This window comes from Rutidosis leptorrhynchoides, chromosome 4 (assembly GCF_046630445.1).
Source record: "Rutidosis leptorrhynchoides isolate AG116_Rl617_1_P2 chromosome 4, CSIRO_AGI_Rlap_v1, whole genome shotgun sequence".
Classification (NCBI taxonomy): Eukaryota; Viridiplantae; Streptophyta; class Magnoliopsida; order Asterales; family Asteraceae; genus Rutidosis; species Rutidosis leptorrhynchoides.
This window is the reverse complement of record NC_092336.1, coordinates 583518163-583535597: the sequence shown is the minus strand read 5'-3', so window position 1 is coordinate 583535597 and position 17435 is coordinate 583518163. Positions and strand designations below refer to the sequence as shown.

Below are 17435 nucleotides of genomic sequence, written 5' to 3'. Positions count from 1 at the left end.
GAATAAAGCATGTATGACTCCGTGCACATAGCTTGTATCACATATAAGCAAACAGCGGAAGACTTCTAGGAACCTGAGAATAAACATGCTTAAAAGTGTCAACACAAAGGTTGGTGAGTTCATAGTTTTAATGTTGCGTATAATCTGTATATAAAGGTGGATCACAAGATTTCAGTTGTTTCATCCAGAAACGTTTATCAAAATATTCTACGAAGTTGAGCACCCTGGTAACTAAGCTTTAACGTTATAATAAGTACCCTTGTTTTAACATACATGCAACCAACATGTACAATACACGCAATCCAACGTGTACTAAACTCAAATAGCATATGTCCGTTTTATAGTTTAGGCTAGGGTTTCTATACCTGGAACAGACGGGGATGTCAAGCCCTATGGATCCATATATAACTACTCGCGCTCACCAGTTCTTATAACCCGTAGTTACTAGTTACCAAAGCTAAGAGATTTTCGGTTCAAACTCGGTGTACAATTTAGTATGTACTTGTATCCATTGCGTTTAAAATAAAGTGCATGTATTCTCAGCCCAAAAATATAGATTGCAAAAGAAATTAAAAATGGAGCAAATGAAACTCACCTTAGCAGCACATATGGTCATTCACCGAAATGTGACCGAAACTCAGAATGCAAAGTAATCGTAGATCTCAACCTAGAGAACATATATTGATTAATACATGTCTAACAAGCTAGGTTAGGTCATAGTGTATCACAATCCTAATGCTCGAGACTGACATGCAAAAGTTAACAAAAGTCATCTCAACAGTCAACCTGACCCAATATGATCTTTAAATCTATACATGTTTATTATCATAGTAAAAGTCTTGATAATTGAACGAATTTATAGTTTATCAAACTCAAAATATTATTTATTTCAGGAGCTATATTATATTTGAATTATCATGGCAATCGAAAATATTTTATTATTTCACATAGCTTTCCAATACTTGTAAAATCAGATTATAATGTTTATAAAGCTTTAAAACATGATAAGACAGTCAATTTTGACAATTGTTCAACAAAACGAGACGTGCTTTATATAGAAATTCATTTACTCGATTAGTAATATTTGAAAATCCAATTTATCAATCTCATAGACAAGTTGTTTAAATATTAAATTAAAATTTCAAACACAATTTCAATTAACGTCAACCATAATTCAGTTGACCATATCTTTTAATATGTTCATCAAAACTATTCGATATCTAAATGAAAAGTTATTGATTTTTTGCCAGCTTTCCAACGACATGCATATCATATACCTTATCTCAGTAGCATGTGTATTAAACTCATGATCTATCATAAACTATTTAACGACGAAAGTAAGCATACAAGCATGCATAATTCAATACACTCGAGCACTAGTCAGGGATAAACTATTAATATAGAAAAGTTGAGTTATGAGTGCTCACGTATCAATATTGTGATTCAATATTGTAGGAAAGTACGTAGACGCAAAGGAGATGATAAACACTAGATTGATCTTACGAGCATTACCCCCGAATCATACCCATCACCTCCGTAGCTATAACCCATAATTTCCTTAGCTTTGACTCACTCGAAAACCATTTTTGAAATCGTTTGAACATGACCTCATCGTAGTATTTTATGTATAATACTAATTAAAATAATATTAATACTACTGATAATAATAATAAGATTAATAATATTATTAATCTTAATAATAATAATAATAATAATAATAATAATAATAATAATTATATATATATATATATATATATATATATATATATATATATATATATATATATATATATATATATATATATATATATATATATATATATATATATTATAGAGCAGAAGAAGAAATGAGAAGAGAAGTGAATGAATTCGGAGCAAAAACTGCGAGCTTTATAGATGTGGCCTGGAACTGAACCCCATGCGATCGCATGGGTTCCATGCCCATTTGCCATGCGATCGCATGGCCAGCTGGTACGCACCTACTTCGTTTTGTTTTCTTGTTTGTCGACATATTTTTCACTGTAGCAAATAGTGTTACTGTAGCAAATAGTGTTTACTGTAGCAATGTCGTTTTCACTGTAGCAAATAGTGTTTTACTGTAAAAACACTGTAGCAAAAAGATTTTTACTCTAGCAAATAGTGATTTTCGAAAACATTGTAGCTTTTCGGGTACTGTAGCAATTCGAAAATACTGTAGTAAATTAGTCTTTTACTTGTTCATCTTAAACGTTTTAGTTAACTTATCTAAATATCAATCGAATCAATAAACGAATGTTACTATCGTTTACTAAATAATTTGAAATTATATATATGTATATATCTTTATTTAATATACATAAATCAGTTTTTAAATACACATTGCAAGTTATTTATGAATAATTAATATTCCAACTTATTGCATATATATATATATATATATATATATATATATATATATATATATATATATATATATATATATATATATATATATATATATATATATATATATATATATATATATATATATATATATATATATATATTTACAAATAGATGTTCGTGAATCGTCGGTCAATAGTCAAACGTTAACTGAATATATAACATTAGTTCAAAAAGTTTGAGAATCAATATTACAGACTTTGCTTATCGTGTCGGAAACATATAAAGATTAAGTTTAAATTTGGTCGAAAATTTCCGGGTTGTCACACCATGCCTCCGACTTTCTCTTTCACAAAATTCTCGTCCTTTAAGGCTTCTTGTTGTGCCTCAAGAATCTGCGTAGTGAGGTTTGTTCGAATCGTCATATTCAAAGCTCTAAATCTGCGGGGTTCAGCCCTTTCTTTACAACTTAACGCATCAGCCACAACATTAGCCTTTCCCGGATGATATTAAATTTTGCAATCGTAATCATTCAACATCTCAACCCATCTTCGTTGCCTCATATTCAGCTGTTTCTGATCAAGGATATGTTGAAGACTTTTGTGATCAGTGTACACCGTACTTTTGACCCCATAAAGATAATATCTCCAAATCTTAAGAGCAAACACAACAGCTCCCAACTCTAAATCATGGGTTGTATAATTCTGTTCGTGGATCTTCAATTGACGTGACGCGTACGCAATAACTTTCTTTCGTTTTATCAAAACACAACCAAAGCCCTGACGCGAAGCATCACAATAAACAACAAAATCATCATTACCCTCAGGTAGCGAGAATATCAGAGCGGTAGTCAACTTCTTCTTCAAAGCTTGAAAAGCAGTCTCTTGTTCATCCATCCACTTATACTTCTTACCCTTGTGCGTTAAAGCAGTCAGAGGTTTCGCTATACGAGATAAATCTTGAATGAACCTTCTATAGTAACCTGCCAACCCTAGAAACTGACGAACCTGAGTAGGAGTCTTCGGAATTTCCCACTTCTCAATTGCCTCAATCTTGGCAGGATCAACTTGTATTCCCTGTTTACTAATAATATGTCCAAGGAATTGAACTTCTCTTAACCAGAAAGCACACTTAGAGAACTTAGCGTACAACTCTTCTTTCCTCAACAAATCAAGCACCAACTTCAAATGTTCTTCGTGTTCTTCATCACTCTTAGAATAAATAAGGATGTCGTCGATGAATACAATAACGAATTTGTCCAGATAGGGTCTGCACACACGGTTCATGAGGTCCATGAACACAGCAGGTGCATTTGTCAATCCGAACGGCATAACCAAGAATTTGTAGTGACCATAACGGGTGCGAAAAGCAGTTTTCGGAACATCATAATCTTTAACACGCAGTTGATGATAACCGGAACGAAGATCGATCTTAGAATAAACGGACGAACCTTGAAGTTGACCGAACAGATCATCAATTCTAAGAAGAGGGTAACGGTTCTTAACTGTAAGCTTGTTCAATTCACGATAATCAATGCACAAATGAAACGAACCATCTTTCTTCTTAACAAACAGAACAGGAGCTCAGCAAGGGGACGAACTGAGACGAATAAAACCCTTGTATAACAACTCACGGAGTTGACTCGACAATTCTTAAAGTTCAGAAGGCGCAAGTCGGGAAAATCTCTAAAAATATAAACATCACCAATGCTCTTCTCTTCTTTATCAGAATTAACAACATGGGCTAGAATAGCGTGACAGCCTTTGCGAAGATGTTTATGAACTTTCAAACAGCTAATAAGATTTAACTGTCTGCATTTCTTATCCCCAAAAACCATCAGCGGCTCTCCAACCACATTAGTAATACAAATAGCTTTCTCATAACACACAATCTCAGCATGATTCGCAGACAACCAATCCATAATAATAACAATGACAAAACTGCCTGATATCGGCCAAAAAGTCACGTTTTTACCCCCGATATTGAGCCCTAAAACCATAAAGTTCCAAACTTTATCGCCAAAATAATCACTTTGTTGGTTAATTTGGTAGATTTAGTCATTACAAAGGCTATGTTTCAAGAATCACTAAAAACGGATGAGAAACGAGGAAAAACGAGCAAAACCGGCTAAGACGATTAACTCGCGTATAAATAACTTATTTTATAATTTTTGGAAAAGTTTAATTACTTAACCTCATGTTTTATGATATTCAATTACGAACGCGTGGGCGTAAGAATCGTCAAAAACGGAGCTAAAACGAAGATTCTAGAGCGAAAACGGTGAAAGACAAGAAATCAAGTTACGATCCAGTGAATCAAGGCTGACCAGCACCAAATACGGCCTGCCATATGGGCTTCCATATGGGCTGCTAGTATGGGGTACGGCCTGCCAGAGCCCCCTGCCATATGGGCTGCCAAACGGCCTGCCAGTATGGGGTACGGCCTGCCAAACCCCCTGCCAGTGCCCTTTGCCAAACGGCCTGCCAGGCGTTTTTGGCCAAAAATTACAATTTTGCCCTCGAGCTTTGCTTATAAAAGGAGGGCTTCATTTCTCATTTCAACACACCAAAAACACACCAATTCTTCACTTCTCTCTCTAAATATCTCTCTATAGTCGCTCTCTAGTGATCTATAGGAGATTAGTTCTCTCTCTACTTTCTCTCTCTAGATTCTAGAGAGAGAAAAGTACAGAGATTAGGAAATGTAATTATCTCTCTATTGTCGCTCTCTAGTGATCAATAGGAGATTAATATGTAGTTAGTAGTAGAAGCTATCAAGCATTGTAACGCTATGGATATTATGAAAAAATACAAGTGTTATTCTGCCGACATTATCCGGTACTATCTATCCTTTTCTTTTATTAATTCATCATAATGTTCTTGTTTGATGTTTGTGTTTTATTAATGATTGAAATGCTTGTTGCCATAATATGTGAGTAATTGCTTGATTGTTTGCCATAATTTAATAATGTTAGTTAGGGATAATTATCGTCTCGTACTCGCTTTTTGTCTATGATATTAAACCTCGTTATTATCGTCCTTCCACCAATAAACGTGATTAAAACCTATTATAAATTCGACATTATAAAGGTAATTAGTTATCTGTGTTTATACATTGGTCAATGTATGAACCCATCGGAAATACTATAAAGTAAATGGGGAATTACTATAGGACCAGATCAAGACATTGGTCAGGAGTATAAGACTCGAGGAAATACTGTTGCAATAGTAGAGTACAGTGTTGATGCACTATAGGACCACTTGGGCATGGTCAAGGTTAGAAGCTACGGAACCACTATAAGTCTAGTACATGGTGGATAACTAAGGGATTTATTGGGTAGATTTAAGTAACGGCTGGTTTAAGTCATAAATGGGAATTTAACACATTACAATACAAACTAAGCTTATAAATCTTTAAGGATGACTGAGAACTATCTGATGTTCTAATTTGTCTACAAACCCTTAGATTTTACCAAACCATTGATAGAAAGGGATTCGAAACACAATCATAATCACTCATTTGGGTGATACACTAAGGTGTTAAGTAAGGTTGGATATTATCTATATAAGGCTATGCTACTTTATTCGTGCGCCCAAGGTATGCACTGCATCCAAGATGGGCCGCTTATATTCTTAAACCGGATAAAGCGTCGGGAGTTGAACATAGTCCGTCCGATCAGAATCTTCAAAACCTAGTTCCTCGTGACATGCTAATCGGGAAACCACTTATTAGGGAATCTAGTGTTCACACCAAGGTATATCTATCCAAGGAGAGCCTCATAATCATCCCGACACTACGTTATCTTAAATCATGGTGAACCACGTCTTCTCTATCCTTAGTTGTTGCATGCTAGCTAGCTTATTTTAATTATATTGCTTTAATATCTTAATTACGATTATATAAACTATTCAACCCAACTATTGCCTTTACACAATTTGATATTCCGGATAAAAGTGGTGTCTAGAATAAACCGGTTGGACTTAGTTATTGGATTTTCCGAACAGTCGCCAATTTATTGGGACCAAAAGGATCCTGCCTCTCCACACAAGGTGTACCTTTCCACTAATCTTGGATACTAAATTGTGTATAAACCCAATCTTAATTACTAAATTATCTAGATAAGCTCCGTTTCAAATTCGGCTGCTCAAGGAACGACCCTAGGTCATATTTGCCCTTACTAATCCATAGGAAGGAATAATAGATTTAGGCCCAGCATATATAAATTAAACAATCAACTTCTTCTCTTGGTATCCTGAGTTGACGTTTTGCGACCTAACAACACCGCATAAATAAACCGTCCGATTTGGTCATATCAGGAGAGTAGTTAAATTTTTGGCGCCGCTGTCGGGGAGCGGTAGTACGATTTGGAGCCTGTTTAGATTAGTTAGTTTTTAAGAGATCCTTTTGACCGAGGCTAGCTTTGTCAGAAGTTACTAGTTTACCGTAGTTAGGTTAGATAATGTTAGCTTAATTTTGATTAATTAGAAAATTTAAAATGGACTTCCTTATTAGTGAACCTTTAGGATGGTTTAACCTACTTAGACCGCTAAGAATTCTTCCGACACATCCTTTCTTCTATCTGATATCATACATTGTACCCATCCGACGAGATCCACACTTACCTGCCGATAGTTCGACGATGGCCGCACGCGTCACTCTCGCTGAAATCACCAAACCCTCGTTAGAAGGACGAGGAGGACCGGTACTCTATCCAGAGGTTAATGGAGCATCTTTTGTGCTTAAGCATAGCATTATACAACTCATTCAGAATCACTGTCTATTCCATGGCTTACCAATTGACGATCCCAACTCTCACTTAGATAAATTCCTCTCCTTATCCAACTCATATAAGCAAAACGGGGTTGAACAAGATGTAGTTCGTCTGTATATTTTCCCCTATTCCTTAACTCTTCATGTAAAAGCCTGTTTCGAGGGGTTAGAACCCAATTCTATCACCTCATGGGAGGAAATGGCAATAACTTTCTTAATCAAGTACTTTCCCCCATCAAAACAAATCAGACTTAGGAATGATATCGTAAACTTTCAACAAGCATACGATGAATCACTCTACACTGCATGGGAAAGATTCAAACACTTGCTTTGAAGATGCCCGAATCACCGTCTTGAGAGCTCTGATAAAATTTTGGCCTTCTACAAAGGTCAGAATCAGAATAGTATGTCTACTCTTGATGCTATTTCTCAAGGTAACTTCATGAACTTCACTGCTGACGAGGCCTGGAGATTGATCGAGGAGATGACTATGCACCATCACGATTAGAACACGGAAGAGCACATTTCATCAGCAACACCGCTTTCCGCCTCTGATCCTATTAAAACCATAAAATATCTCTCGAAACAAATAGAAAACCTCACCAAAGAAGTTGGAGAGCTAAAGAAACTCCCGCAACATGTGTCTAAAGTGAAATTATGCCAGAATTGTACTGACCCACATCTGGCCAAGGTATACGAGGCCGAATGTGAGGACTCTGTTGTCTACTCCGATAAGATCCTAGCTCATCAACACAACCCACCCACTAAACCCATTACCCCACCAGAGACAAGTCCAGACGATGTCCTACTGCGAATCATCCACATAAACACAGCAAGACAAGACGCAGCTGACTTAGTCATAATTAATCACCTGAGTAGTCTTGAAAATCAAATAAGCCATCTAAATCAACGTCTCGATTCTCTTGGTTGTCCTAAAAATGACTCAAAGGTGGCACATAGCCAACCTTCAGTTTCTTCTAAGGAGAAGAAACTAACTAATACCAGTTCAGTAGTAGTCATTGAGTCATCACCTAAAACACCCATTCCATTCCCAAACCATCTCAAGCAACGCAATAACAAGATGAAATCTTTCAAGCTTGACGGTAAATTTTTAGACAATATGTCTAAAAATCCTCATAGTAAGAAGTATTTTAGGAAACTCCTATTAACCAAGGATAAGGTACACGAAGTACCCAATGTCCCGCTGAACGCGGATTGTTCAGCTATTCTCTTAAATACTCTTCCTGAAAAACTAGGGGATACCGGATGATTTACCCTTCCTTGTTCTATCTACCAATCTGGTACTATCTATTCTCTCGCTGACCTTGGTGCCAGCATCAATCTCATGCCCTACTCAATGTTCCAGAAACTCAAAATTAGAAACCTTAACCCTACCAAAATGAGCATCCAGCTAGTTGACCAATCCACTAGATATCCTAAGGGAATAGCTGAGAATGTCATGATTAAGGTCGACAAATTCCTTTTTTCGACCGACTTTGTGGTTATGGACTATAAAGAAGACATGAAAACCTCTATCATCTTAGGAAGGCCTTTCATGAATACAGCCAAAGCGATCGTTGACGTTTATTCACGGACTATCAACTTGAGAGCCCGTGGAGTAGAGGTCACTTTAACAATCGACGAGTCTGTATGTCCTTCTGATGGGAACGGCGAAGTAAATACCATCTCCACTACAAAAGTCACCTCTTATTCTGAGAATGAAGAGAAGAAGATAGAAGTAGAAGACAAGAAAAATAACCACTCTACACCAACCCAATCTTCACTCCCACCTTACTTTGATCTTTTAATGACTGGAAAGGATTTCGTTCTAGAAGAACTCTCTGAACCAATTATACTAAAAACTCCCGACCAGAGTGACGAGGAGGTGGATGAAGAAACTGAAATGGAGAGCCCGGATGAGAAGAAGGAGATGGAGGATTCTAGCATTGAAGTAGTTGTTAACGTTGCTACCACATTGGAGACGTTAATGGACATCGTCCCACCTCCATCTTTAGAGCACAACGTTACGACCACCCTGAAGTCACAAAGAAGAAAGACGGGTTTTGCGTCAGGGCTACCCTATAAACCATCACTCAAATACATAATGACATACACATCATGAAGTGATGAGGACCCATTTAAGCAACCCGCACCAATCAAGGAGGTAAAAGAAGTTGATAGCTTTGTTATACCTCAAGTTAAACAAAGCATTCACTTGAAACCACCTTCTCCTCTCATTGGACATACTTTATTCTATGACCGCTTCAATCTCATCGGTATGTTCCAATATTACCTCTTGTGTCTACTGATGGATGCAAGAGAGCCGCCTAGATTTCCTGAGAAATAAGGCTAGAGTTAGGCTCGTAACTCGAACAAAAACAAGCGCTTCTTGGGAGGCAACCCGTGTGTTTAATTTTCTCTAGCTTTAGCAGTAGTTAAATTAGAATAATTAGGTTAATTGAATAAAAGTGAGAAAGTGAAACTTAAAATGAGATTTTCAAAGTTTCTTACTTGTCATGAACTTAATTGCAATATTTACATCATTTTCAAAGTCTTAAAATTAAAGGCAATCAACAATTTAAGTGTGGGATTAAGCTTTTTAGTCATACACTGATTTGTTGAATTTTCAAAAACCTAATTTTTGAAACCCTCAAGTTTCAAATAACTTTTTCATCAAAATACAAATCAGTGAGTCTATGGCCTAAAGCTTAATCACCTGTCTAGGATTAATGTTTTCTATCTTTACGAGTAATAGACAGTTATTGACGCCTGTGGTGGAGACTCTTTAAATAATGATGAAACGACAAGGAAACCCGTTGATTATTTCATTGCAAGTTATTGGTGGATGTTGTATGGAGGATGAGAATGCCCTAATGAGCTTGAGTACACTTCAAGAAGACCGATTCGAATCCAGCAAAAGATGGTTCCAACTCAGTCTACCTTCAGATCCTCAGCTCACAACCGCACCTAAGGGGAGTAATTCGTTTCTTTCTCTTCATTTATTTAGTTTACTTCGTTATATCCTTAAACTATACCCTACCCTAAGCTTATCACTAAGTGTGGGATTCCAACCCAATATTGAGCTTAGATACATTTTCCGACATGTTCAAACACTAAGTGTGGGATTTTAGATCCCTAAAATCTAAGAATGAACATTAGGGACAATGTTCCTCTAAGTGTGGGATCGCGGTGTAGTACACCGTAATTAGCTATGGGATGCTCGAAAAATGTTCTTAACTTAAAATATTACTAAGCTTTTCGAGTATACCTACTATTTAGATTCTTTGTCCTCAACGTAAATTTTTCAAAAATTTTGACTAAATGACACTTTCTGAAAAAGTACTTTCGAAAACCAAGTGTGTTTGTTCTAAAATTAAGACAAATGAGGACATAAATCTTCTTAAGAATGAACCGATTCTCTAAAAAGAGCATTGCATGACTAGGTATTATCAACCCAATATAATTGTTGTGAGGCACCCCAAAAATGGCCCAATAAGCATTCATTTTTAATGCTTCACTATCTTTTCCGTTGAGAGTGCCGATGTTAGCATTTAGAGTTAGAACTTGACCTTGACATACATTTCGAGGCCAATGATTAGTAAGCGCCATACGTGGTATAGGCATGATACTCCTTCCGAAATCATTCTGAATAGAGAAGACAAAAACCATCCGTTTTCGTTTCCACTCCATGCATTTAAACCGACCAACTCACACCAAAGAGTTGATGAATCAGGAAATACTCACCCCTAAATTCACTATCAAATACGTTACCCTTTCCACCATCTTTTCTTTCTCGTTTCCAAAATCTAGAAATTCAAAAGAGATAGATCGACCAAGTTTACTTCAAACACTTGTCGAAAAATTCTGAAATTCCAGAATGTTTTTGATAGGTCAAAAAGACCTATTTCTAGTTAAATACCTTTCTATCTGGGCACAAGAAAAAATAGACAAAGTTATGAAGATGGGATATGCCAAAAAAAATAAATAAATAAATAAAGAAGAGAAAAGTCTTCAAATAAAAGCATATATCCCCAAGAAAATGAAGATTGTGACCCAGGAGGATTGCAGAAAAGAAGCAAAGTCTTCACTGAAAATCAGCACCCTCTGAAGAAACTCTTTAACAAAAATAGAGTACCAACTTTCATAGAAAAAGTATATCCTCATGAAACCAAAATCTATTAAGTCTCTCTAAATTTCAAAATCACCTTTTTCGCCATATCAAAACCTTCGCTTTTCTCCGCAAACCAACCTTTAAACCCGCTCTTCCTCTTGAAAGAATGATTAGGGAGAAGATCAGTGCCGTCCTTATCTAACCGGTGGAGATTTGATTCTTGGTCAAGCCTATGACAATACTTGCAGCATGACTGGCTATGAGCGAATTCATTTCATAGATTAATAGGTAACCCCAAACACTTGAGTGATTTGAGTGACCTGTGTAAGGAAGCCAATGTCATGTAACCTCCTCTCATGCTTGCAGAGATAGTTTCTACCCCTTTTAGAAGACGGTTTGTCTGATCTTGCTCTTATAATAAATAACAAGCCACTTGAATAATAGAACGAAAACCTCAGAAGCATCCTTGAACTCAAAATAAAAGAGAGGTTTGCTTGAGTACAAGCAAAGTCTAAGTGTGGGATATTTGATATCGGCCAAAAAGTCACGTTTTTACCCCCGATATTGAGCCCTAAAACCATAAAGTACCAAACTTTATCACCAAAATAATTACTTTGTTAGTTAATTTGGTAGATTTAGTCATTACAAAGGCTATGTTTCAAGAATCACTAAAAACGGATGAGAAACAAGGAAAAACGAGCAAAACCGGCTAAGATGATTAACTCGCGTTTAAATAACTTATTTTATAATTTTTGGAAAAGTTTAATTACTAAATCTCATGTTGTAGGATATTCAATTACGAATGCGTGGGCGCAAGAATCGTCAAAAACGGAGCTAAAACGAAGATTCTAGAGCGAAAACGGTGAAAGACAAGAAATCAAGTTACGATCCAGTAAATCAAGGCTGACCAGCACCAAATACGACCTGCCATATGGGCTGCCATACGGGCTGCCAGTATGAGGTACGGCCTGCCAGAGCCCCCTGCCATATGGGCTGCCAAACGGCCTGCCAGTATGGGGTACGGCCTGCTAAACCCCCTGCAAGTGCCCCTTGCCAAACGTCCTGCCAGGCATTTTTCAGAAAAACCCCCCTGCCAGTGCCCCTTGTCAAATGGCCTGCCAGGCGTTTTTTGGCCAAAAATTACAATTTTGCCCTCGAGCTTTGCTTATAAAAGGAGGGCTTCATTTCTCATTTCAACACACCAAAAACACACCAATTCTTCACTTCTCTCTCTAAATATCTCTCTATAGTCGCTCTTTAGTGATCTATAGGAGATTAGTTCTCTCTCTACTTTCTCTCTCTGGATTCTAGAGAGAGAAAAGTACAGAGATTAGGAAATGTAATTATCTCTCTATTGTCGGTCTCTAGTGATCAATAGGAGATTAGTGTGTAGTTAGTAGTAGAAGCTATCAAGCATTGTAACGCTATGGATATTATGAAGAAATACAAGTGTTATTCTGCCGACATTATCTGGTACTATCTATCCTTTTCATTTATTAATTCATCATAATATTCTTGTTTGATGTTTGTGATTTATTAATGATTGAAATGCTTGTTGCCATAATGTGTGAGTAATTGCTTGATTGTTTGCCATGATTTAATAATGTTAGTTAGGGATAATTATCGTCTCGTACTCGCTTTCTGTCTATGATATTAAACCTCGTTATTATCGTCCTTCCACCAATAAATGTGATTAAAACCTTTTATAAAGTCGACATTATAAAGGTAATTAGTTATCTGTGTTTATACATTGGTCAAGGTATGAACCCATCGGAAATACTATAAAGTACATGGGGAATTACTGTAGGACCAGATCAAGACATTGGTCAGGAGTATAAGACTCGAGGAAATACTGTTGCAATAGTAGAGTACAGTGTTGATGCACTATAGGACCACTTGGGCATGGTCAAGGTTAGAATCTATGGAACCACTATAAGTCTAGTACATGGTGGATAACTAAGGGATTTATTGGGTAGATTTAAGTAAGGGCTGGTTTAAGCCATAAATGGGTATTTAACGCACTACAATACAAACTAAGCTTATAAATCTTTAAGGATGACTGAGAACTATCTGATGTTCTAATTTGTCTACAAACCCTTAGAATTTACCAAACCATTGACAGAAAGGGATTCGAAACACAATCATAATCACTCATTTGGGTGATACACTAAGGTGTTAAGAAAGGTTGGATATTATCTATATAAGGCTATGCTACTTTATTCGTGCGCCCAAGGTATGCACTGCATCTAAGATGGGCCACTTATATTCTTAAACCGGATAAAGCGTCGGGAGTTGAACATAGTCCATCCGATCAGAATCTTCAAAACCTAGTTCCTCATGACATGCTAATCGGGAAACCGCTTAGTAGGGAATCTAGTGTTCACACTAAGGTATATCTATCCAAGGAGTACCTCATAATCATCCCGACACTACGTTATCTTAAATCATGGTGAACCACGTCTTCTCTGTCCTTAGTTGTTACATTCTAGCTAGCTTATTTTAATTATATTGCTTTGATATCTTAATTACAATTATATAAACTATTCAACCCAACTATTGCCTTTACACAATTTGATATTCCGGATAAAAGTGGTGTCTAGAATAAACCGGTTGGACTTAGTTGTTGGATTTTCCGAACAGTCACCAATTTATTGGGACCAAAAGGATCCTGCCTCTCCACACAAGGTGTACCTGGCCAATAATCTTGGATATTAAATTGTGTATAAACCCAATCTTAATTACTAAATTATCTAGATAAGCTCCGTTTCAAATTCGACCGCTCAAGGAACGATCCTAGGTCATATTTGCCCATGCTAACCCATTGGAAGGAATAATAGATTTAGGCCCGGCATATATAAATTAAACAATCAACTTCTTCTCTTGGTATCCTGAGTTGACGTTTTGCGACCTAACGACACCGCATAAATAAACCGTCCGATTTGGGCATATCACTGCCTAGGTCAATCGGTATCAAATCTACCTCAAAATCTCTACAGCCAGATTAATTTTACATTTACGATACACAGTCTTAGCAGTAAGCACTTTACCATTAGCTATCTCTACAACATAAGTATTATCTAGAGGAGTTAACGGAGTTTTGATTTTTGGACTTAATTTACTCGACACAAAACTCAAATGAGCCCCCGAATCAAATAGTACATAAACTGATAAATCGTTGACCGAGAACGTACCCGTAACAAGTTTTGGATCTTCCTCAGCATCCCTGGCTTTAAGGTTGAATGCTCTTCCACGTGCATTCTCAGTAGTATTCTTGTTAGGGCAGACATCACGGAAATGCCCCGGCTTACCGCATTCATAACAAACTCTCTGATTACCACCATTTCTCAGCTTCCCATTACCATTACCACCATTGTTACCAGCATTGTTACTACCACATGTAGCAGGAGTAGCAGAACCCAGCATAAGCACCGTACAATCTTTAGCAATGTGTCCCTGCTTGGAACACCTCTTACATGTAACTGTACAACAACCATCATGAGCCTTATAACATCGAGGGCAAACACGCTGATTTCGGTTATTAGAACCAGAAGTATCTTGTTTCTTCTGCTGACTTTGGTTCTGGTTGCGGTTATTATCCCACTTCCTTTTCCCATTATCATCCTTCTTAACAACTTCCTCACTGGCATCAGTCACAGCTGCCTTACTTCTCCTTAAAATCTTATCATTAAGCTTATGCACCATAGACATAGCAGCTTCAATAGTCTGGGGCTCACTAGACTCAACCCCGTGCTCAATTTTCTCAGATAACCCATCAATATAAGCTTCAATCTTAAGATTCTCATCAGCATAAGTATTTGGACACAACAATGTCAATTCAAAGAACCTTTGCTCATAGGCATCTAATTCAGTGCCCTTCATCTTCAAGTTCTTAAGCTCAGCCTCTAACTTCTTAAGTTCACCCCGGGGACGATAACGGGTGATCATTCATTCTTTAAAATTGTTCCAAGTCAAACCATACGCCACATCATTACCCAAACTATTCACCAAGTTGTTCCACCAAGTTAATGCACTATCTTTAAGAGTGCAGCTTGCGAAACTGACCTTATCCTCCTCTCGAACTCGGCTAACCCTGAAAATAGACTCAATCTTCTCAAACTGCCATAGCAGCCGCAATCCCTTCGGAAATCAGACGTTGCATGCGAGCTTCGTTGGACTCACGGGGAGGCATGATCTTTAAAACAGAATAATATAACCGTTTGTACTAAGAATAATACTAGTGTTATAAAGGAATAGATCAAACACGAAAAGATTAACCATTAAAATAATAGTCAATAAACACTATGAGTAATGAAACAACCCAACCCGTATTCCATACGATAATTTTTTTTTTATAATACACATTTACGCGCCAATTAAATATGTAAACCATTCCACAAGTTCCATTTAAACGTACACAATTTAAATGTTTACAAAAGGCACGAAGGCCATTAATTAAGTTTTATACAAGTTTGACCCACTACAATGATAGTTTATAATCCAACGACACTCGAGCACGGTTTGGGGCTAAACTACCCAAAACATTAGGCCAAACTTCAAAAGCTATGCCAAAAGCACCCCCTGTCAACATAAACGGGAGATAACTAATCCAACCGTATGCCCTTACCCTTGTCCAAGTCAAAACCTATAAAATGATAAACAACGAGAGGGTAAGCAATGCTTAGTGAGTGCAACAATTATACATACATATATATAACCTATCCATTTGCAATCACAATACCAAATACCTCATACGAACTTGTAACTCAAAAAGCATGCCAACATACCCGTGACACCAACAAGTCGTAAATTATCACACCACTTCATTAGCATATACTCAACTCAACATATATATATATATATATATATATATATATATATATATATATATATATATATATATATATATATATATATATATATATATATATATATATATATATATATATAAAATGCTACACAAATCAACAATCTCAATATGGTTAACCAATAACGCTATGGTGCTACCGGCTCGTGGTTCACACCATACGCTTGAGTCATACTCTTTTATAGTGCTACCGGCTCGTGGTTCACACTCGATGCTACCGGCTCGTAGTTCACATCTTATTTTATAGTGCTACCGGCTCGTGGTTCACACTCGATGCTACCGGCTCGTGGTTCACATCTTAGTTTATAGTGCTACTGGCTCGTGGTTCACACTCCATCCCACACATGTTATGGCACTACCGGCACGTGGTTCATACCATAACATTCACAAACAAACACGCCATATACATGAACGCATAATTATTCCACTCACCTTGTCACAAGGATGATGATTTTGCGCTTCCGAGCTTCAACGCAATGTACCTAAATCATTAAGTGCACATTCAATTTCACGACTAGTGGGATTAACCACAATACTCCCACTTGAGCATTTAATGACCCAATTTGCATTAAACTACTCAACTACACACAACCGCCCATAAATGGCCAAGACTCGACTTTAATCACTAAGACTAGTGAATTAAAGTCTATTAACTTCAATTAACACAAAACTTAGGGTAATCCATACCCATTTCATCTAATTAGGTCAACTAGTACATTTTGACCCATTTTATATCACTTAAACTCACAATCAAGTCAAACTTACCCATTAACACTTCTTTCATAAATCTTAAAGTGTATTAGTGACTAACAACACCAATTGACACTTACAACCTCAAATCACAAGGCCAAAACCCTAGATTGTGGTTATTAGGGTTTCATTACAACAACATAACCCAAACTCACCCATTTTACCACCAATTGGGTCTTACAAATCTCTAGTAACCAAACCCCTAGCCATTAACCAATTAAAACTCAAAACTTAGAGTTAAAACTTACCGAGACTATCAACGCGTAGCTAGAGACACAAGGAACAACTTTAATCCTTGCTCCAAATATCAACCCTCAATCCTTCACTCTCAAATCTCACTTTTAATCCAAATGGATTTTAAGTTTTGGGAGAGAAAATGGAGAGAAAAGAGAAAAAGAAATGAGTTAAATGGATATGTGGTGGAGAGTTAATGCTCCCATCAGATCCATATGTCAATTTACCATTGTTCCCCTTAAAATCCCTTAAATTGAGCTAAGTCCGACACCAGTTCAGCAGAACTGTCGCGGCGCGGACTTAATCGTCGCGGCGCGACACATAAAGGGAAAATAGGCCCTCCTT

At 36.9% G+C, this 17435-nt stretch overlaps 1 non-coding gene across 1 annotated transcript; it reads right to left on the bottom strand.

Annotated features, from left to right (window-relative positions):
* Positions 1-7378: 7378 nt before the first annotated feature.
* Positions 7379-7485, bottom strand: LOC139846057 (small nucleolar RNA R71). Its single transcript, XR_011758803.1, has one exon. It is a non-coding gene; the product is annotated as a small nucleolar RNA R71 (small nucleolar RNA).
* Between the last annotated feature and the right edge of the window lie 9950 nt (positions 7486-17435).